A 22,841-nucleotide genomic window follows, 5' to 3' on the forward strand; every position below is an offset into this window, starting at 1 on the left:
TAGAAGAAAACAGACTTGCTGACACTTGGATCTTGGACTGCCAGACTCTATAATGGTAAGAAATTTAAGTTCTGTGTTTTAAGCTACTAAGTCTGTGATGTTTTGTGATGTGAGCTCCTGCAAAATGAACTGTGTATCTGTTCCTGAATGATTTCTGGACACCTATCCAGCTGCTGCAGAGCCCTCAGGGCGAACTGGAGCAGAAAATCGCCATCCACACAGCAGGGAAATAAGACTCACCAGAAATAGTGACCCAGACCCGCAGTTTCCTGCTTCAACAGTGCTTGGATGGAACCCGTTGCTCGACCCTCACCCCGGCCGGCTGCTCACAGCCAGCAGCCCTTCGCCACCTCTTCACAGCTCCCTCGGACTGCCCCAGGTCTCCACCACGGCTCCAGCACTGCGCCTCTCCTCAGCCATCCCCCATGACTATCATGTCCCCCTCGCAGGTGCGCCAGCACTACCACCAGGACTCGAAGGCCGCCATCAACCACCAGCTCAAACTGGAGCTCTAGGCCTCCTATGTCTACCTGTCCATATCTTACTACTTTGACCGTGATGATGTGGCTTTGAAGAACTTTGCCAAATATTTTCTGCACCAATCTCATGAGGAGAGGGAACATGCCGAGAAACTGATGAAGCTGCAGAACCAACGAGGTGGCTGAATCTTCCTTCAGGATGTCAAGAAACCAGACTGAGATGACTGGGAGAGTGGGCTCAATGCAATGGAATGTGTTTTGCACTTGGAGAAAAGTGTGAACCAGACACTTCTGGAACTGCACATACTGACCACTGACAAAAATGACCCCCACTCGTGTGACTTCATTGAGACTCTTTACCTGAATGAGCAGGTGAAATCCACCAAAGAACTGGGTGACCATGAAACCAACTTGCACAAGATGAGAGCCCCAGAATCTGGCACGGCAGAGTATCTCTTTGATAAGCACCCCTGAGAGAAAGTGATGAGGAGAGCTAAACCTTAAGCTGACTTACCCATAGCCATGGAAGTGACTTCCCTGGTCACCAAGGCAGTGCATGCATGTTGGGGTTAACTTTACCTTTTCTATAGGTTGTACCAAAACATCCACTTATGTTCTTTAATTTGTACCATTCCTTCAAATAAAGAAATTTGGTATCCCCCCTCCCCCCCAAAAAAAAACAGTGACCCACAACTTGCCCACCCTACTAGTTGGACAGCCCTGTGAGATGGGACTTCCTGCTACTAAGCTTAGGGAATTTCTTATTAATTTTTGATAATAAACACTTGATTAGCCTTTACAAATCCCAATAGACCTGCCAGCAATTGTCACAAAGAGCCATTTCATGCCTCCCTGACTTTCAAGGACACCCTGAACTCATCACCTCACGGTGACCTCATGCAAACTTTCCCTTTATGACAATATGTCCACCAAGGCCAGCTAACTCCCTCTGTCTGGCCAACACTTTTCACACTAACACCCCTGCAGATGAAAGCATCATCCCCAAACACACATGAAAGACATGTGTGCCCCATGACACAACCCAGACCCATTTATAAGATCTCCTTGGCATGGACAAATGTTTACAAATCTACAATTACTTAGGTTCCTGTGATACTCCCCCTGACCACCCAGTATACCCTCAATGATCTACTCTGACAACCCCAGATGGTCCTATCTGGTCTGCATTTTGCCTTAGAAAGGTCCCTGATGACCCTTAGGGAGCCACTTTAACAGCCCATCTGCCCTGATGTAGCCAGTGTTTGCTGATGGGGTTTTGTCTGTCTTGACATGGCTCTTCTGTCTCAATCTGACCCCTTCACCCACTAAATTTCACCATTCCTTCATAATAACCCCCAATGCTCTGACATTCCCCTTCACATACTTCCTTGTCCTCCTCAGTGTGATGGAATAATCTCCTCATCATGTCTCAGCCTGTCTGCTCTGGTCAAGTGTTATTTCTTCCCTTGAACTGTGCTTGTGCTGGTACTCTATGATCGACAGAGCCCATTATCTTTGTACCCTCTTTACCCATGGCACCCTGTCTCTCCATTAGGCCCTCACCTCTGTCCCTTTCTTCTTTTCCAGTGATGGTGCACAACAGGGGATAAAACTCATCTCCCAAGGGAGTTTCTGCCCTCTCAACTCTTGGACCAGGTCCCTACCCAGTGTCCTTACTGGTTGGCCCCTTTGGTGGTATCTCTTCACTGCAAAGAACTTATATCCAAATATCAAAATATCTTAAACAGTAAGCAAAGAAACAACTCAATTAAAAAATGAGAAGAAGATATGAACATGTACTTTACTAAAGAAGATATACATAAAGCAAGTGAATTTATGAAAAGACTCATGTCATCTGTGAATTACTAATTAAGACAACAATGGTATATCACTAATTATTTTAGATTTCAACTATTCTAATTAGAATAGTTGAAATCTAAAATACTGACAACACCAAATGCTGTTGGAATGTGGAATAACATTCAATGGTAGTGGAGATGCCAAATGACATGGCTGCTTACAGGAGGGTTTGGAAATTAATTGTAGAGCTAAACAGTTTTACCACACAATCCAAGATCTCACTCATCCAATTAAGAACTTTATTTGAAAAAAAAAAACAGTTCTCTAGGTAAACATTCTGCTTTTGAAGGATATTAGTCATACATTATGAAGTGGCATACTTATGTTTCCTTTTTGGTTCATTACCAGCATGTTGGTGAGTTTTGACAGAGCATAACACTAATTTATAGAGAAACTTTTTATTATTTATTCTTTTGTGATGCTGGGAATTAAACCAGCTTGCTAGGCAAGTGCTCATCCACTGAGCTACATCCCAAACTCAACAAACTATTTTTTAAACAAACTGGCTCTATGTATTATATTTCATGTGTTATATGAGTGCATGTTTAAATTTACTTGATGGGAGAGAATGTGGTCATAGTAGACTCTTGTCATTCTTAGTGGCCTACTATCTGATTTCCCCCCTATGCCTGGGAGGCCTTCATCTACTAAGAGAAAGTCCTCCTCATACTGTTAAAGAGTTGATAGTTAGATGCCCTTTCAGCTTTCCATACACCTAGGGCCCTAGCCCAGCCTATCTGCTCTAGTCTGGTTGTTCTGATATCTGATTCACTTATATGCTTTTCTTGTAGTTGTACCCATTTTATAGTAAGGTTGTTGAATATCTCTTAAATTACCAAAGTATAATTGCAGATGAGGGAGCAAGAGTTGTATAATAAAAACTGATTAAAAAATTAATGGTAACTTCCATGTCTGGTCATAATGGAATACCAGGGATCAAATTAAATCATCTGAACAAATTTGAAATGTATGGAACAGCAGTGTTAAAGACTATGGATGGTAGGTAGTCAAGGACAGTGTCTCCTAAGAAGGGAAGTGGACAAGTGTAAGTTTCTAGGCTTCAGTGTAAGGAGCAGGGACTGAGTAGAGCCCACATTTTCCTCAAATTGAGGAAATGGAATTAGGAGTGCAGAGAAGTAGGATAGCTTGAGTTCATAGGGCGTGGTCCTGGAGAGGAGAAAACAGGCCAGGAAGAGAACTTCAGAAGTCTTCACAGGATTTCCCACTAGTATTCAGCAGAGATGTAATGATACATGCATGCGAGGGAGAAAACTGACTGTGGGTAGAGGAAGAGACATCTGAAAATGGTTAATGGAACAACCTGCCAAGCTCATAGTGAGTCAAGCAACATAGATAATTTCATCTTCCAAACTGGAAAACCTTATTGGTTAGGAGGAGAGTCTTCCTTCAGTAGCAGGGAAAGATTAACCCTAGACTAAATCCTTCTTTGACAGTGACTAAAGAAGCTTAAAAGAAAGACCTTGAAGGATCATGCTATTACTTAACTTCATTCCAGAAAAATCTTAAGAATATTCATAGAACTATGAAGGCTCCAGAACCTAACAGTGTAAAATTAACAATATGTGTCATCAGAACTGGGTTGAGGCTCAGTGGTGGAACATTTGCCTGGCATGTGGGAAGTCCTGATAAATCCCCAGGCACCAAAAAAAAAATGGCATCAGTAAAAAAATTATAAGTTATATATAAAGTAGGGAAATATGGCTCATAATGATGAAAAAAATCAATAAATCAAAACTGAGCCAGATTGAACACAGATGATAGAATTGATAGGCAGAATTATTAAAACATCTCTTATAACTCTATTCCACAAGAACAAAATACTAGAGAATATTAAACTATTATGTAGAGGCATGAAAGAAAAAATACGTATATATCTCACAATTGAACTTCTGGAGGTGAAAACTCAAAGTCTGAAATGAAAAACAGAATGGATAGGAATAAGATTCTTTTTTTTAAAAAAAACAGTTGAGCATGCCTCTCTTTTTTTTAATATTTATTTTATTTTTTTATTAGTTCTCGGCGGACACAACATCTTTGTTGGTATGTGGTGCTGAGGATCGAACCCGGGCCACACGCATGCCAGGCGAGCGTGCTACCGCTTGAGCCACATCCCCAGCCCCGGAATAAGATTCTTGCAGAAGAAAACATTAATGAACTTGAAGACCTACTTGTTATTCATCTTTTCATCCCTGTGATAAAAATACCTAATAAGAACAAATTGAAGGAGGGAAAGTTTTTTTTTCTTTCTCATGGTTTCAGAGGTCTCAATCTATGTAAAAGGAAAGTGGGGAACCAAGAGATAAGTGACTGAGCAATGAAAGACAGAGACCAGGCAGAGATACACAGGAGAGTTTATTGTCAGAGCTGACAAATAAAGGCACATGTTTTCATAGAAGGAAAGAGGCAAAACAGGCTTGGGGTTTGGGACTTTTATGGAGAAGCCTCAGGGATTAGATCTGGAAGGGTCCTAATGCAGGTGGTTAAGGGTGGGGTTAGTATGAGGGAGTGGTGAGCCTTTCTCAGAAACGCTCTTGGGCAGGAAAGTGAAACTTTTCTTAAAATGGCCATCAGGATGCTAAGCAAGGATGTTACATGATGGGAAGCTGGCTCATGAAGGGTGCTGAGGAAGAAAGCTGCTCAGTTTATGAAGGTCAGGGAGGAAAGAAAGAGTGAGTATGTGTGCCAATAGGTGCCAGACAAGGTGGATTCTCCAGTGACATATCTCCTCCAGTCATGCCCACCTGTCTACAGGTACCATCAAGTAGTACATTGAAATGATTACTTCAAATGAATTAATCCATAGAGGAGGTTCCAGCCCTCAGAATCCTCTCTCTCACCTCTGAACACTGCTGCTTTGCCCAACACATGAGCATTTCAGTGGACCATTCCTAGATCCAAACTGTAACAACACATAAAAACTACTCCAATTGAAACATTGAGAAGATTGAAAAAGAATAATGAGAGGAAAAGATTGAAAAAAGTATCAGTGAACTGTGGGGAAACTTCCACCTGCCTAATACACATGTAATTGGAATCCCCAAAGGAGAAGGGAATACAGAAAGATATTAGGAGAAATATTGATTCAGAATATTCCAGATAAGATGCAAGTTACAACCCTTCCAAATCCAAGTATCCCAATGAATCCCATGCCCAAGAGAAACAGTTCACTACATATGGTGATCAAATTCTCAAAACCAGGGACAAGAAGAAAATCTTAAGAGCAGCCAGATGGAAAAGGCCGTTTACAAGAGACAATGACAGCACATTTTTAATTGGAAGCAAGGCAAAGAAGAAAGCAGTGGAGCACATCTTGAAAGTACTGGAAAAACTAAAAAATCAACTTTGCAAAAATATCTTCCAAAAATGAGGAAATAATAGACACTTTCATACATATAAACCCTGAAAGAATTTGTTATCAATATTACAGGTGCTGCATGATGAAAAAATATTTCAAATATTTCTCCAAGTAGGAGGAAAAAGATGTCAGATTTGAATCAGTAAAAGGGAATGAAGACCACTAGAATGGGAATGAGTATATCCACATTTTAAATTATTAAAATATTTTTAACGTTTAATGATCAGTTTAAAGAAGAAAATTGTGGGGCTGGGGTTATGGCTCATTGGTGGACGCTCACCTAACACATGCAAGGTGCTGGGTTTGATCCTCAGAACCACATAAAAATAAATAAAATAAAGGTATTGTGTTCAACTACAACTAAAACAATTTTTTAAAAAATGTAGTATGACATATAGTATACATAGATGAAAATGTGTGAAACAATAGCACAAAGGCTGAGAGTGGAAAAATGGAAATATATTCTATAAGGTTCCTACACTATTGACAGGGAAATATGCAGGTTTCTGAGAAACTTTGGTCTGATCCAGTTTTCTTCCTTTCTAGCCTTTCCTTCTCAAGAATAATTGTAGCATGTGTTTCAATTGTACCATCCTAACAGAAGGAGGAACTAACCAGAGAGACTGTGCTTCTTTCTCTCACCTCTTAGGAGCAGGATGTTCTTCAGGGCTTTATCCCCTTGAGTCATGCGCCCCCATTATAAAACTGGAATCAGAGGCTTTCTGGGCTTCCTCCTTGATGGTGCAATTGGGGCACACACACAGGACTCCACTACCCAGGCCAGCTTTCCTGAGCCTTGGGGACTGTTTCACAATGACTCTTAGGCTTCTATTGATCCTTGCTGCTTATCTGTGAGCAGTATGTCTACTTCATGTAACCCGTGTGTGGCAGTGTCTGTCTCACCAGACACAGGCAGGAGTTTAACCAGTGCATAGTGATTGTGCTTTCCAGCTCTATATGAAGTGTCACAAAATTAGTTGAAAGAAAACTGATAATTTCAAGAGTTATAGTATAAACCCTAAAATAGCCACGAAGATGGTAAAACATTTAGTCAATAAGCCAATAGAGGAGGAAGAAAAAGGAAATAAAAATATTTAATCGAAAAGGAGATAGAAAAAGAGGTAAAAGGGAACTAGAGATATATTCAATAGGTAGACATATAAACATAGTATATTTAAGTTGGAGCAAAACATGAACTTACATTAAATGTACATGCCCTAAATACTCTGATTAGAAGACAGAAATATTCTGATGAAAAATTGCAAAGTAAAAACCCAAGTATATGCTATCCGCTATGAGAAACTCATGTTAAATGATAGAAGCACAAGGAGTTTAAAAGTAGAAAGATGGAAAAAGATATACAATTTCTTTGGTAGAATAGAATTACTATTTGATCTAGCAATCCTGCCTTTGGGGATATAAAAAACATATATATATATATATATATATATATATATATATATATATATATATACATACTTTATATATATGGTCTCTAAGAGATAGTTGCAAATACCTATTCATTGCAGCTTATTACAAGGCCAGTAGGTAGAAGCAACCACATGTCTATTTTTGTATGAATGGATAAACAACATGTGATATGGCTTAATGGGTTCAATTCCTGCTATCCAAATATTAATAAATAAAAAGAACAATCAAAATGTAGAACATTCTTATTACTCTCAAAAGAAATTCTCTGAAAAGAAAGACTGAACCCTTTACCTTACTCTCTCCTCCTAACCAAGCCCTAGTCTTATTAGCTTTTGATGTTAAACTCTTGCTTAGCCTTTACAAAATCCTAACAAACCTGCCAGCAGTTGTCACAAAGAGCCATTTCATGCCTCCCTGTCTTTCAAGGACACCCTGAACCTATCACCTCACAGTGACCTCATGCAAACTTTCCCTTTATGACAATATGTCCACCAAGGCCAGCTAATTCCCTCTGTCTAGCCAACACTTTTCACACTAACACCCCTGCAGATGAAAGCATCATCCCCAAACACACATGAAAGACATGTGTGCCCCATGACACAACCCAGACCCATTTATAAGATCTCCTTGGCATGGACAAGCATTTATAAATCTGCAATTACTTAGGTTCCTGTGATCCTCCCCCTGACAACCCAGTATACCCTCAGTGATCCACTCTGACAACCCCAGATGGTCCTATCTGGTCTGCATTTTGCTTAAAAAGGTCACTGACAACCCTTAGTGAACCACTTTAACAGCCCACCTGCCCTGATGTAGCCAGTGTTTGCTGATGAGGTTTTGTCTGTCCTGACATGGCTCCTCTGTCTCCATCTGACCCCTTCACCCAATCTGTGAGCAGTATGTCTACTTCATGTAACCCGTGTGTGGCATTGTCTGTCTCACCAGGCAAGAGTTTAACCAGTGCACAGTTCACCCATTACAATTTTACCATTCTTCCATATTAACCCCAATGTTCTGGACATTCCCCATCACATCCTTCCTTGCCCTCCTCAGTGTGATGGAATCATCTCCTCACCGTCTTGTCAGAATGCCTGTCTGCTCTGGTCAAGTGTTATTTCTTCCCTTGTACTGTGCTTGTCCCAGTGTACTCTGAGCAACAGAGCCAATTATCTCTGTACCCTCTTTACCCATGATACCCTGTCTCTCCATTAGGCTGTCACCTCTGTCCCTTTCTTCCTGTCTAGTTTTGTACAACAGGGGATAAAACTCATCTCCCAGGGAGCTCCTGCCCTCCCAACTCCTGTACCAAGTCTCTACCCATCATCCTTATTGGTTGGACACTGCTGGAGTGTGTGACTCTTTGCTGCAAGGCCTTAGCTTTTTTCTTGGTCTCCAACAAGAATATCCAGAATCCAGGAAGGACTGTGGGTTCCAGGTAGATAGTGTCAGACTTAAGTCAAAATAGGATACCCAACTGGTACCTGCTCAAGAATCTGGTGTCCAAATTTGCTGGTTGATATGTGGAGCAAACTCCCCACATATCTGAGTGAGACTGTTTGAGTAGTGAGCAGGAGTAGGAAGGACACTTTTTTCCCTGATTGCAAATCATTTGCCCCTCCAGACACTGAGGAGCAAGTGTCCTAATCAGCCCAAGTAGATATATACAGCCAAGGTGTTATAGTTTAGATATGAGGTGTCCACCCAGAAAGCTCATGTTAGACACTGCAAGAATGTTTAGACGTGAAATGACAGGGTTATGAGAGCCTTAAACTAATCTGTGTGCCCCTCCACTTGAATGGATTAACTAGGTGGTAACTGTAGACAGGCAGATTTCTGGGGTCCCTCGGGGACAGAGCCTCTCTTTGCCATGTCCTTAATGCCATGTCCTGAGCTGCTTTCTGCGATCACACTCTTCCACTGTGGTGTTCTCTCTCCTCTTGGGTCCAAGCGGTAGGGTCTGCTCTCTATGGACTGAAACCTCTAAAACTGTGAACCCCAAATAAACTTTTCTTTCTCTATATTGTTTTTGTCAATTCTTTTGGTCACAATGATGAAAAAACTGGCTAAAACACAAGGTTAAGTTGCACTGTTGTATGTATTTGCTGACTTGCTTATGAGGAGAGAAGGCGTTCACTTCATAAATGATAGGAGTAATAACGCGTGTAGTGGGACCAGGCCGAAAATAATGCCAGCGATGGCCCAGCAGTATGCTCTTGCAGAGGCATCGGCTGCCTCTTCATATTGTTGATTTTGATTGTAGCGCATTGTCTGAGTTCAGGGGAGAGCAAACAGGAAAAGATGAGCTTAAAGCGTTATTGGATAGGGGTGAGCTATGGGGGTATAAGGACCAGTATGGGGATCTGAACCTACAGGAGGTGCCATAGCTCAGGCTCCCAGCGCAAGAGGGAGGAGGAGGAAGAAGCTGAGTCAGGGTCAGGGCCAGGAGGCAGAGGGGGGGTGGGAGTTGGCATCATGCAGATTCCCACCTTGAGAGAATAGGTTAAGGATAGAAAGCCTACAGGACAGCATATAATGATAGACAAGAGTGCTAAGAAATAGTAATCATCGGATGGATCATTTTCTTGGTTTTCAGAGATCTCATCATCAACCATTTATTCAGCCACCTGGGGGCAGAGAGTGGGTTGGGTGAGTATGGCTTCTGGACTCTGCAACTCCTTCCCATCCCCTCCCTTTTTACCCTAATGCATTTCTCCTTGGTTCCTATAAAACCTTTAAAATTCTCATTGATTCTCTATAACTCCCACTATGTCCCTTCTAACCTCTCTCTATGCTTGTTTAAAACTTTCATGGCCATTAGAACTCCCCACCTTCTGGGCCCTATTATTCTCTCTCCCTGTAACCTATTTTCCTGGGTTCTAAGATTTCCTCCACGTCTGATACAATCGCTTTGAAGATTCCCTTCATTGTTTCTCATTTGGTGCCTTCTACTGTGGCCCATCCCAAATCCTTGCCTCTAATGAGTCTTAACTCCCCTAAGCCTCAACTGATCCCTTACAGCATTTTGTTCCTGTAAGGCTGCCATCCTCAAAGGAGCCTCCTCTTTTCCTCTGTAAAACCCCCATGTATAAGATTCTCACAATATAACATTTAATCTGTAAAGCCTTCATTATAAATTATTTGTTCCTTTCTAAATCTCTCACTATATAAAACTTCTAATGTCCACAATAACTCTCTCACTGATCCTTTTACAATACCTCTCACTCTTACAATATCCATCCTTATGAATCCTTCATGATCCTTTCCCTAACCCTTTACTATTTATTCTCTCATAAACTCTTTGGTTTTTCCACCCAACCTTTAAGTTGGCTGCTCTAAGATTTTCCTTGACCACCTGTAAACCCTAACTCCTTTCCCATTTTTATCTGTAGTCTCTTTTCTGACCCTTATACATTCATGCCCTGTTTCCCTCTAACAACTTCTTTCTACCCTCAACCAGCTTCCTGATTCTTTCAACTTTCTCTATTCACTTTGAACAGCCTCCCTGTTCTCCTAAATCTGTCCCCTCCCCAAACACTTCTCTATCCATATTTAACAAACTCCTGTCCCCATCATTCTCTGATACCCCTCCTCCTTATCCTCTCTGCTCACCTTAAACATGACCAACAGGGCAGCTGGATCTGGCATTACTAGGACTACCCAGAAGCTTGCAAGAGTCACCAGAAATTGCCATGGAGACCAGACAGGCCCCGCCTCCTATCTATTGGTTGATTGTAGATGCTCAAACCCAGCTGCTGATTGGTGTAATGCTACTCTCTCAGATGATAGGTGTATCCTTGTTTATCCTTGGTTTCACCTTCAAAAGGAACCTGTAAATGGACCCTATCTTCTTGAACTTTTTATTTTTTTTATTTTTATTTTTAGTTGTAGATGAACAAAATGCCTTTATTTTATTTTATTTTTTAATGTAGTGCTGAGGATCATTTTACTGGAGTTTTTAGTTGTTTTTTTTTTTTAATATAGTTTGGGTACAAAACTAGTTAGATGATATGCTAATGTTTTCTTCTGGTCTGTAACTTCTTCTTTTCTTTGCTAACCATAAACTCTGTAGAGCTAAAAGTTTTTAATTTTGATGAAGTCCTTTTTTTTTCTTTTATAGATGTGCTTTTGGTATTGTGTTTAAGAACCGTGCTTAACCCAGGATCAGAAAGATTTTCTCCTGTTTTCATCTAAAAGTTTAACAATTTTCCATGTTATATTCAGATCCATGATTCCATTTTGAGAGAATGATTGTATTAGATGTGATGTTTAGACTGAGACTATTATTAGTTTTTTTTTGCATATCAATGTTCAGTTACTCCAATACCAATTAAATGATGATGCTTTCCTTGATAAATTGTCTTTGTACTTCTCTTGAAACTAAATTGATTATATTTATGTGGCTCTATTTCTGCACTCATGCTGGTGTGTTGTGTTTTTATCATTAGCCACTGTCTTATTAATAGCTTTGTGGTTAATTCTTAAAATTGGGTATTTTGAATACTTCAGCTTTATTCTTTTTCAGAAAGTTTTGATAATACTTCTATAGATCTATAAATATTTTTAGGATTTTAATATGAATTAAATTAGACTATTTGGGGAGATGTTGAGGCTTCAAATATATAAACATGATAAGTCCATTTATTTAGGTATTTTAAAATTTCTTTAATCAGCAGTAGTAGTTTTAAACATACATTTTGTATACATGATATTTTTAGGTACATACACAAATATTTGATTTTGGGGGAGCTAATGAAAATATTATTATTTAAAAATTTAATATTAAATATATAACTTAAATATTAGAATTTAAAATTATAATTTTAAAATTTTAGATTTTTTTGTGTTGATATTACATCATATAATCTTGCTAAACTCATTAACTCTAGAAGTGTTTGTATTTTTTAAAATTTTAATTTGTTATAAATGACAGCAGAATGCACTACAATTCATATTACACATATAGAAAGCACAATTTTTCATATCTCTGGTTGTACACAAAGTAGAGTCACACCATTTATGTCTTTATTCATGTACTTAGGGTAATGATGTCCACCTCATTCTTCCATCTTTCCTATCCCCATGCCCCCCTCCCTTCCCCTCCCTCGGCTTTGCCCTGTCTAGAGTTCATCTAATCCTCCCATGCTCCCGCCCCACCACAATATGAATCAGCCTCCTTAAATCAGAAAAAAACATTCAGCATTTGGCTTTTTGGGATAGTCTAACTTCACTTAACATTTTATTCTCCAACTCCATCCATTTACCTGAAAATGCCATGATTTTATTCTTTTTTAATGCTGAGTAATATTCCATTGTGTGTTGTGTTCCTAACGACTAAAACACTCAGGGTCACTCCAGGTGAACTGGGCTTCATGAAATAACCACACAAGAGACAGAGAAACTTTTTTCTTTGAGGTCCTGTGACAGTTTCTCTGACCTTAAGGGTCTGCAGAAAGACAGCAAGCGAGCACGTGCTGAACCCTTTTATTGAGGAGAAGCTATTCAAATGAGGCAAGGGGTCAGGTTTCAGGGGATTGAATCTAGCTTTGTGATGTCTGCTGTCAGCAGGTTGACTGCCATCTAGGAAGGCCATACCCAAAGGCAGAGCAAGAGCAGGGGACACACAAAGGGTGTTTCCGTGGAACATTCTACCCCAAACAGGACATAGGGGTAATATCACAAAGGAACAGGTGAGTGTAGCTCAATCCATGGGGCGACACACCTATGTCTGAAGATGCCAAACTTCTGGAACCAGGGCAATGTCCAGGTCACTATGAGATGTAGTGACAATCAAAGCCTCTCCACTCCAGGATGGAAGATATGAATCATTCAGAGTGGCTTCCCACAATTGTGTTTATATACCGCATTTTCTTTATCCAATCGTCTATTAAAAGGCATCTAGGTTGGTTCCATAGTTTGGCTATTATGAATTGTGCTGCTATAAACATTGATGTGGCTGTGCCACTGTAGTATGCTGTTTTTAAGTCCTTTGGGTATAAACTGAGGAGTGGGATAGCTGGGTCAAATTGTGGTTCCATTCCTAGTTTTCCAAGGAAACTCCATACTGCTTTCCAGATTGGTTGCACCAATTTGCAATCCCACCAGCAATGTATGAATGTGCTTTTTCCCCCACATCCTTGCCAACACTTGTTGTTATCTGTTTTCTTAATTGCTGCCATTCTAACTGGAGTGAGATAACATCTTAGAGTAGTTTTGATTTGCATTTCTCTAATTCCTAGAGATGTTGAACATTTTTTTTTCATATATTTTTCATATATTTGTTGATTGTATATCTTCTGAGAGGTGTCTGTTTAGTTTCTTGGCCCATTTATTTATTGGGTTATTTGTTTTTTTGGTGTTAAGATTTTTGAGATATATATATTAGATATTAGTGCTCTAACTGATATGTGTGTGATAAAAATTTGTTCCCAAAATGTAAGCTCTCTGTTCACCTCACTAATTGTTTCTTTTGCTGAGAAGAAGCTTTTTAGTTTGAATCCATCCCATTTATTGATTCTTGATTTTAATTCTTGTGCTACAGGAGTCTTTTAAGGAAGTCAGGGCCTAATCCGACATGGTGGAGACTTGGGCTTACTTTATCTTCTAAAAGGCACAGGGTCTCTGGTTTTTCCTAGGTCCTTGATCCACTTTGAGTTGAGTTTTGTGCATGGTAAGAGGGGCTTACTTTCATTTTGTTGTATATGGATTTCCAGTTTTCCCAGCACTATTTGTTGAAGAGGCTATCTTTTCTCTAATGTATGTTTTTGGTGCCTTTGTCTAATATAAGATAACTGTAATTATGTGGGTTAGTCTCTGCGTCCTCTGTTCTGGGCCATTGGTCTACCAGTCTATTTTGGTGCCAATACCATGCTGTTTTTGTTAATATTTCTCTGTAGTATAGTTTAAGGTCTAGTATAGTGATGCCACCTGCTTCACTCCTCTTGCTAAGAATTGCTTTAGCTATTCTGGGTCTCTTATTTTTCCAGAAGAATTCCATGACTGCTTTTTAAAATTTCTATGAGGAATGTTATTGGGATTTTGATTGGAATTGCATTAAATCTGTATAGTGCTTTTGGTAGTATGGCCATTTTGACAATATTAATTCTGCCTATCCAAGAGCAATGTAGATCTTTCCATCTTCTAAGGTCTTCTTTAATTTCTTTCTTTAGCATTCTCTACTTTTTGTTGTAGAAGTCTTTCACCTTTGATTGTATATTAAGTTGTATAAGATTGTATATTAAATTTCATTGTAGATTAAGTTGATTCCCAAGTATTTAATTTATTTTATTTGAGGCTATTGTAAATGGGGTAGTTTTCCTCGTTTCCTTTTCAGAGGATTTGTCACTGATATGCCTTTGATTTACCAGTGTTGATTTTATATCCTGCTATTTTGCTGAATTCATTTACTAGTTCTAGAAGTTTTCTGGTGAAATTTTTTTGGGTCTTCTAGGTATAGAATCATATCATTAGCAAATAGTGCTAATTTGAGTTCTTTTTTCCTATCCATATCCCTTTAATTCTTTCATCTGTCTAATTTCTCTGGTCAGTGTTTCAAGAACTATGTTAAATAGAAGTAGTAAAGAGGGTATCTCTCTTTTCCCAGTTTTTAGAGGGAATGCTTCCAATTTTTTTTCCATTTAGAATGATGTTGGCCTGGGGCTTAGCACAGATAGCTTTTATGATGTTGAGATATATTCCTGTTATCCCTAGTTTTTTCTAGTGTTTTGAACATGAAGCAGTGCTGTATTTTGTCAAATGCTTTTTCTGCATCTATTGAGATGATCATATGGTTCTTATATTTAAGTTTATTGATATGATGAATTACATTTATTGATTTCCATATGTTGAACCAACCTTGCATCACTGGGACAAACTCCACTTGATTGTGGTTTACTATCTTTTTGATATGTTTTCATATTTGATTTGCCAGAATTTTATTGAGAATTTTTGCATCTATGTTCATTAGAGATATTGGTCTGAAGTTTTCTTTCTTTGATGTGTCTTTGCCTGGTTTTAGAATCAGGGTGATATTGGCCTCATAGAATGAGCTTGGAAATTCTCCCTCTTTTTCTATGTCATGAAATAATTTGAAGAGTATTTGTATTAGTTCTTCTTTAAAGGTCTTGTAGAACTCAGCTGTGTATCCATCTGGTCCTGGGCTTTTCATGGTTGGTAGGCTTCTGATGGCATCTTCTATTTAATTACTTGAAATTGATCTGTTTGAATTTGTTGATGCCTTTGATATTTTCTATTTTATTAGAGTACAAGTTTTCAAAATAATTTCTAATTGTCTTGTATTTCTGGAGTGTCTGTTGTGTTATTTTCTTTTTTATCACATTAGTAATTTGAGTTTTCTCTCTCCTTTTCTTCATTAGCATGGCTAAGGATTTATCAATTTTATTTTTTTTCAAAGAACAAATTTTTGTCAATTTTTTCAATTGTTTCTTTTGTTTCAATTTCATTGATTTCAACTCTGATTTTAATTGTTTATTGTCTTCTACTGCTTTTGGTGTTGATTTGTTCTTCTTTTTCTGGGGCTTTGAGATGTAATGTTAGGTCATTTATTTGTTGACTTTTTCTTCTTTTTTTTATACCTCTATTTTATTTATCTATTTTTATGTGGTGTTGAGGATCGAACCCAGGGCCTCACACTTGTTTGGCAAGTGCTCTACCGCTGAGCCACAACCGCAGCCCTGACTTTTTCTTCTCTTAAGGAATGAACTCCACGAAATGAACTTTCCTCTTATTATTGTCTTCATAGTGTCCCAGAGATTTTGATACGCTGTATCAGTGTTCTCTTTTACCTCTAAGAATTTTTAAATCTCCTCCTTGATGTCTGGCAACCAATTGTTCATTCGGTAGCATATTATTTAGTCTCAAGGTGTTGGAGTATTTTTTATTTTATCATTGATTTCTAATTTCATTCCATTATGATCTGATAGAATGCAGGGTCATATCTCTACTTTTTTATATTTGCTAAGAGTTGCTTTTTGGCATAATATATGGTCTGTTTTAGAGAAGGATCCATGTGCTGCGGGGAAGAAAGTGTATTTGCTCGTCGAGGGATGAAATAGTCTATATATGTCAGTTAAGTCTAAGTTATTGATTGTATAGTTTCTTTGTTCAGCTTTTGTTTGGAAAATCTATCCAGTGGTGAAAGAGGTGTGTTAAAGTCACCCAGAAAGTTCATTGCGTGGAGTTCATTCCTTAAGAGAAGAAAAAGTCAGGGCTGCGGTTGTGGCTCAGCTTATTGTGTTGTGGTCAGTTTGATTCTTAAACTTGAAAAGAGTTTGTTTGATGAATGCAGATGCTCCATTGTTTGGGGCATATATATTTATAATTGTTATGTCTTGTTGATGAATGGTTCCCTTAAGCAGTATGAAATATCCTTCTTTATCTCTTTTGATTAACTTTGGCTTGAAGTCTACTTTATTTGATATGGGAATGGAAACTCCTGCTTGTTTCTGCAGTCCATGAGAGTGGTATGATTTTTCCCAACCTTTCTCCTTCAGTCTGTGGATGTCTATTCCTATGAGATGAGTCTCTTGGAGGCAGCATAGTGTTGGGTCTTTTTTTTTTTTTCTTTTTTTTTCTTCCAATCTGCCAGTCTATGTCTTTTGACTGGAGAGTTTAGGCCATTAACATTCAGAGTTATAATTGAGACATGATTTGTATTCCCAGCCATTTTTGTTTATTTTTATTATTTAACTTGACTTGTTTTCTCTTTTGATTAGTTTTTCCTTTACTGTAATACCTCCCTCTGCTGATTTTCATTGTTGTTTTTCATTTCCTCTTCATGGAATATTTTTATATTTTGCTGATGTTATTGCAGGATTTCTAATTGTAAATTCTTTTAACCTTTGTTTATCATGGAAGATTTTTATTTCATCATCAAATCTAAAACTTAATTTTGCTGGATTATTGGTTGGCATCCATTTTCTTTCAGAACTTGGTATATGTTGTTCCAGTATCTCCTGGCTATGAGGGTCTGCATTGAAAAATTTGCTGAGATACCAATTGGTCTCCCCCTATATGTGATCTGATTCCTCTCTCTTGTGGCCTTTAGGATTCTGTCCTTATTCTATATGCTAGACATTTTCATTATAATGTGCCTTGGTGTCGATCTGTTGTAATTTTGTACACTTGGTGTCCTGTAAGCCTCTTGTATTTGATTTTCCGATTCATTCTTCATGTTTGGGAAATTTTCTGATATTATCTCATTGAAGAGATTGTGCATTCCTTTGGTTTGAAACTCTATGCCTTCCTCTATCCCAATAACTCTTAGATTTGGTCCCATAATTCTTGGATGTTCTGTTCATGGTTTCTTACTATCTTCACTGTGTGGTCAACTTTATTTTCCAGGTTGTATACTTTGTCTTCATTATCTGATGTTCTGTCTTCCAAGTGATCTAGTCTGTTGGTGATGCTTTCTATTGAGGTTTTTTGTTGTTGTTGTTGTTGTTTATTGTTTCCTTCATTTCTAGGATTTCTGATTTTTTTTTCAGAATCTCTATGTCTTTCTTGAAGTAGTCTTTTGCTACCTGTATTTGCTCCCTTATCTCTTTGTTAGAGTGAACAATTTTTGCCTCTATTTGCTCATTTAGGTCGTTCTTTAATTCACAGATCATTTTAATGATGAACATTCTGAACTCCTTCTCTGATATTTCATCAACTGCACTGTCCATGGGTTCTGGTATTGTAGTATCCTGGTTTGTTTGGGGCACTTTTCTCCCTTGTTTTTTCACGTTGTCTATGTGACTTCCTTTCTTGCAGTGTGGATCTGAGGTATTACAGTTTCTATCCTATAATCTTGTAGTATCTTTGCAGATTATTTGTACCTCACCTTGGTATTGGGCTTCCAGACCCTGCCAATGTCCCACTGCAACTATAGGTGGTGGCAGCGATAGCAGGAGGTAACTTAAGATAGTGGTGGGGGTGTCCCAAGATGGATGCAATGTCTTTCAGAGATGGAGTTGAAAGGGTGGGTCTTACACTGGTTTTGGGATGCCTGCTCCAAGATGCAGCTGCTTCTAGGCCCTGTCTGTTGTCCCAAGGTAGGGGCTTCTACTTGGGGAAGGCTATGGGATAGCTGCAGCGTCTCAAGATGGAAGTAGGTTAGTCCTGGGCTCCCAGGTGGTCGTGAGGTGAAACCAGGCCTATGCTGGGCCTGGGCTCCTGTGCAGTTTGGTGGAGGGGCCTGAGCTCTGGGGAGTCTGCCAGTGTCAGAATGGACCCAGGCCTACTCTGGGCCTGGGCTCCTGCACAGGTCACCAAGGAGGATCTTGGGTTTTTCTTTCTACACAGAAAATCCTGTCATCTGAAAATAAGCGTAGTTTTATTTCTTCTTTTAAAACCTGTATGCCTTTTGTTTCTTTTTTCTGACTTGTTGTGCTGATTAGGACTTCTAGGCAGAGGCTGGATAAAAGTAGTAAGTGTAGATAACCTGGCCTTGCTGTGAATTGCAGAGAGAGGCCTCTACTCTTTCACTTTTACATATTATGTTAACTGTAGGTTTTTTTGTAGATGTCATTTATCAGGATAAGGAAATTCCTTTTAGTCCTAATCTGCTGAATTTTTAATGTGAATGACATTAAATTTTCCTGAAAACTTTGTCTGCGTCCATTGATGTGATCATCTGATTTTCCTTCTCTAAAGGGTTAATTACAGTGGATTTCATTTTTGATTTTTCAATATTGAACCAGCTTTGCATTCTTGGAATAAAAGTCCAGTTGGTGATGGTATAGTCTGTTTACATACTTCTGATTTGTTAATATTTCACTGAGGATTTTTATATCAGTCAGTAGTACACTGATATAGTGTTTAATCTCATTTTAGCATTAGGATAATACTGGCTTCAAAAAATGAATTGAGAAATATTAAGAAATATTCCCTCTTCTATTTTCTGGAAAAGATTGTGTGAAAATGGCATTATTTTTTTTTGTATAATTTGCCAATGAAACTGTCTGAGTCTGGAGTTTTTTTTCCAGAGTTTTTTTTTAAGCTATAAAATCAGTTTCTTTAATAGATCTAAAATTATTTATATCATTTATTTCTCCATGGATTAGTCTAGGTGGCTTTGTTTTTGAAGAATGGGTCCATTTCACCTAAGTTGTAGAATTTATATGTGTAGAGTTGTTTATAATAGACTCTTATTTTCCCTTTAATGTCTGAAGGTATGTAGTGATTTTCACTTCTGATATTGATAATTTGTGTCTTCTCTCTTATTTTGTAAGTCTTGCTAAAGGTTTATCAATTTTATTGGTCTTTCAAAGAACTGGAAAAATGACTGGAATGCCCCTTCAATGCTCCTGTGTTGAAGCTTTGGTCCCCACCAATGCAGTAATGTTTAGAGGTGGGTCTTTTAGGAATTGATAGGAACAGGAAAGCTCTGATCTCAACAGGAGTTTAATCGATTGGTTTGTAATTAAATAGATCGTTGGGAGTGGTGGAAACTGTAGAAGGCAGGGCCTAGTTGGAGGAAGTAGGTCACTGGGGGTGTGTCCTGGAGGGGTGTTTCTTGTCCCTGGCCCCTTCCTCTTTGTCTGCTTCCCAGCCTCTGTGGGCTGAGCCGCACTGTTCCACTAGCCCTCGCCATCGCGCAGGGCCGCCTTGCCATCGCGCAGGGCCGCCTTGCCACCGCCCACATGGAGCCAACTGAAGATGGACTGAAACCATGAGCCCCAATTTTTTCCCTCTCTAAAATCTTTCTCTGAGATATTTTGTCATGGTGACAAAAAGATGACTAACACAACCAGCTTTTTGGTTTCATTGACTTTTCCTATTGTTTTTCTCTTTTGGTTTGTGTTGACTTCCACTCTTTTCTTGATTGCTTTGGGTATATTTTGCTTTTATTTTTCTAGTTTCTTTAATTGGGCAATTTAGGTTGTTGATTTGAGACTTTTCTTGTTTTCTAATATAAACATTTAAAGCTATTTCCTTCTAAGCACCGCTTTAGCTGTATCTTACAAATTCTGACATATATTTCATTTTTGATCAGTTAAAACATATTCCAGTTTCCCTTGAGCCATGAATTATTTTTTAAAAATTCTTTTAAGTTGTTGAGGGATCTTTATTTTATTTATTTATATGTAGCACTGAGAGTTGAACCCAGTGCCTCACACATGCTAGGTAAGCATTTATACAGAGCAACAACCCCAGCCCAAGCCATGAATTATTTTGACATACATGGCATATTTCTTTTTTTTTAAAATTTTTTTATTAGTTGCTCAAAACATTACAATGATCTTGACATATCATACATTTGATTCAAATGGGGTACGTAATCTTAATCTTATTTTTCCACGTGTACAGATTGCAGGATCACATTGGTTATACAGCCACGTTTATACATAGGGCCATATTAGTGTCTATTGTATTGTGCTGCCCTTCCTATCCCCACCTCCCCACCCCTCCCCTCTTTCTACCCAGTCTACTGTGACACGTTTCTCTCTCTCTCTTTTTTCTTCCCTCTCACACCATCTTATATGTAATTTTGCATAACAATGAGGGTCTCCTACCATCTTCTGTGCAATTTCCCTTCTCTCTCCCATTCCCATGCACCTCTCGTCCCTATTTAATGGCAATCATCTTCTCATGCTCTTCCTCCCTGCTCTGTTTTGAGTTGCCCCCCTTATATCAAAGAAGACATTCTGCATTTGTTTTTTAGAGATTGGCTAGCTTCACTTAGCATAATCTGCTCTTGCCATCCATTTCCCTGCAAATGCCATGATTTTGTTGTTTTTTTAATGCTGAGTAATATTCCATTGTGTATAAATGCCACTTTTTTAAATCCTTTCATCTATTGAAGGGCATCTGGGTTGGTTCCACAGTCTAGCTATTGTGAATTGTGCTGCTATGAACATTGATGTAGCTGTGTCCCTGTTGTATGCTCTTTTTAGGTCTTTTGGGTATAGGCTGAGAAGGGTCAAATGGTGGTTCCATTCCCAGCTTTCCAAGGAATCTCCATACTGCTTTCCAAATTGGCTGCACCAATTTGCAGTCCCACCAGCAATGTACAAGTGTACCCTTTTTCCCACATCCTCGCCAGCACTTGTTATTGTTTGACTTCATAATGGCTGCCATTTCTAAGTGTTTAGAGATTTTTCCTGCTATTTTTTGCTATTGATTTCGATTTTGATTTTATTATGGCTAGTACATTAGTTTTAAATTTATATATAGCAAATCATTATGCACTTAATGGCTTAAGTTAAAACCCATTTATTAGGTCACGGTTCTGTAGGTGAGAGTTCCAGGAGTGTGTTTGAGCTCTCTGCTCAGCTCTCACAAGGCTGAAGTCAGTGTGTCTGTAGAACTGTATTCTCCTAAGAAGTCTGGACCTTTCTCCAAGCTATGTGCTTGCAGCAGAATTCAGTTCTTTGCATTTTGGGGTTGAAAGTTCTTTTCCTTGCTTGTGGTTAATGGGGATCTATTTTCAGCTTCTAAAGGCTCCTTGCTTTCCTTGCCATGAGATCCTCTCTGTTTTCAAATCATCAACAGAGGATTTCTCTCACAGTAAAATCCCTCACACTGAGTCTCTGACTTTTTTTTTTGTCTCTGGTATCTAGATCCAGATTTAAAAAGCCTCCGATGATTAGATTAGACCCAACCAGAAAATCTCTTTCTTAAGATTAACTAGACTATAAATGTGACCTAACCCCACTGCATTCACAGTTCCAGGGATTACGTAGTGTATATAAACCAGGGATCAGGAATTTTGGAGGACATATTACAATGCTCCCCAACATGCACATGCACACACACACACAATCATGCCATCTACAGATAATGGAGATACTTTTGTGCTAGTGTTGTAGCTTGGTGGTAGAGTGCTTGCCTAACATGCCCAAGGCCCTGGGTTCAATCCCCAGCAGTGTAAAAAAAACAAACAAAAAAAATAGGCAGTTTTATTCCTTCCTTTCAATCTGTATGCCATTTTTGCTTTATTGCAATGACTAGAACTTCTCGCACTATGTTAAATAAGTGATAAGTGCTGAGAGCAGACATCTTTGCCTTGTTCTTATTATTTTTTTAACTGGAGATTGAACCCAGGGACACTTAACTACTGAGCCACTTAACTACTGCCTTTAAATTTTTTTTTTTTTTTAGTTGCAGATGGACACAATACCTTTATTTTATTTATTTTTATGTGGTGCCAGGGAACAAACCTAGTGCCTCATACATGCCAGGCAAGCGCTCTACCACTGAGATTAGACCCACTGATTAGACCTCAACCCCTGCCCCTGTCCTTTTTTTACAAAAAAAATATCTTAGAGATAGGTCTCCCTGAGTTGCTTAGGGCCTCGATAAGTTGTTGAGGCTGGCTTTGAACTTGTGATCCTCCTGCTTCAGCCTCCCCAGCTGCTGGGATTACAGGCATGCAACACCATGCTGAGCTTGTTCGTGTTCTTAGAGGGAACAAATTCAGTCTTTTATCAATTTGGTGTGTTCAGGTCTATTGCTGTCATTATTCTTCCCTACACTTTTTTTTTGCAAGTACTGTACCACATCTCTAGCTATATTCCTAGCCCTTTAAAAATTATTTTTTTAAAATTTTGATACAGTCTTGCCAAGTTGCCCAGGCAACTTGACATGGCCTTGAACTTGCGATCCTCCTGCCTCTACATTCTAAATGGCTAGAATTACAATTGTGTACCACATGCCTAATCATCATCCTTTTTGGTGCTCAAATTGTACAACTC

General features: G+C 38.8%; 1 pseudogene across 1 annotated transcript; it reads left to right on the plus strand.

Moving 5' to 3' along the window:
- Nucleotides 1-330: 330 nt before the first annotated feature.
- Nucleotides 331-976, plus strand: LOC308638342 (ferritin heavy chain-like; annotated as a pseudogene). Its single transcript has one exon. The product of its transcript is annotated as a ferritin heavy chain-like (transcript).
- The last annotated feature ends 21,865 nt before the right edge of the window (nucleotides 977-22,841 follow it).

Source organism: Spermophilus citellus, assembly GCF_964194105.1.
Source record: "Spermophilus citellus genome assembly, chromosome: 18".
Classification (NCBI taxonomy): Eukaryota; Metazoa; Chordata; class Mammalia; order Rodentia; family Sciuridae; genus Spermophilus; species Spermophilus citellus.